We start from the raw sequence: 1,587 nt of genomic DNA, 5'->3' as shown, positions 1-1,587 counted from the left end.
GACTAACTCCTTTCCTCTAATCTATCAGCTGAAAATTACAGATATTGGTATTCCTTGTGCAGCTTTGCGTGAAATTCTAATATATATATATATATAGTTAATGATTACTTAGCAATGTCACACTTTGTGCAGTAACTCATGTTAATAGAAGTTTGTTTGTAATTAAGCACAAAGCTACACAATGGGCTATCTGTGCTATGCCCACCACGGGTATCGAAACCCGGATTCTAGTATTGTAAGTCCGCAGACATACAGCTGTGCCACTGGGGGGGCCATGTTAATAGAAAGTAAGTTTTCTTTGACAATATGTGTTTTCTACTAGCTCAATGGTAAGGTTGAAGCTTATAATGCTACAGTTCAGGGCTCGATCTCTTTGCATATAAATCAAACGCTACAAGTAAATGTAAATATTAGCTCATTTAATGTATTTTAAAATTTTCTAAATTCCAGGTTCTTGACTTTTCCCGATCTTGCGCTTGGATTTATCCTGTATTTCAAAATTTACCTATGAAATTGAAAATACCTATTGTTATTTAGACTTCAGATACACACTTTTCTATATTTAAAAACAAATCAGGATGTATAACGAGAATACGTATATTTATATGAAGGTTACTTCGAAAGAAAACACTCTCTTTGTAATTAAAAAAAAAAAAATCCAAATTACTTGCGTCAGTCCTCTAGTGGACTCAAAACGATAAAATTCGTGATTCGATTCCCTGTGGTGGACGGATCACAGATAACCTAATATGTAGCTTTGCGCTAAAGCAAGCAAACAAAAATTCTGCATCAATCCATAAACATTTAGTTCGAAATTATACTGTGAAACAACATAAGAAACAAGTTACAATATGACATGCATTGAAATATTTGTATGTAAAATATTAAAGTTAATATTAAGTTTTACTACATAACATTACTCCCATCCTAAATTGTAAAACTCGCTAAGCAACTGTTCAAATTATTAGTCTTTATAGCTCAGAGAAACAGTCTGTATTGGGTTTCATTTTACCTAATTCTCAGTAGATGGGAATAACCCCTCTTTAATTGTGGATTATTTTTTATCACTTATAATTTGTCTTCAAGAGCCTCAATCTGCTGTATTGTGCCCTACCCACCAGTGGCAAGTTTGCGGACTTATAAGTTATAACACTAAAAACCGGGTATCGATACCCGTGGTGGACACAGCACAAATTGCTCATTGTTTATCTTTGTGCTTGACTACAAAGAAACAAACTGCTGTACTAGAAACTCTGGGCTGCTTCTGTTCCTTAGACTGAAGTGTTGTATAAGCATTCTTTGGCTTGGTATTACATGTGTATCTGTTTCTTAGACTGAAGTATTGAAAGAGCATTCTTTGGCTTGGTTTTACATGTGTATCTGTTTCTTAGACTGAAGTGTTGTAAGAGCATTCTTTGGCTTGGTATTACATGTGTATCTGTTTTTTAGACTGAAGTGTTGTAAGAGCATTCTTTGGCTTGGTATTACATGTGTATCTGTTTCTTAGACTGAAGTATTGAAAGAACATTCTTTGGCTTGGTATTACATGTGTATCTGTTTCTTAGACTGAAGTATTGAAAGAGCATT

Source organism: Limulus polyphemus, unplaced genomic scaffold, assembly GCF_000517525.1.
Source record: "Limulus polyphemus unplaced genomic scaffold, Limulus_polyphemus-2.1.2 Scaffold6, whole genome shotgun sequence".
NCBI classification, from domain to species: domain Eukaryota; kingdom Metazoa; phylum Arthropoda; class Merostomata; order Xiphosura; family Limulidae; genus Limulus; species Limulus polyphemus.
Note: the sequence above shows the minus strand (reverse complement) of the source record.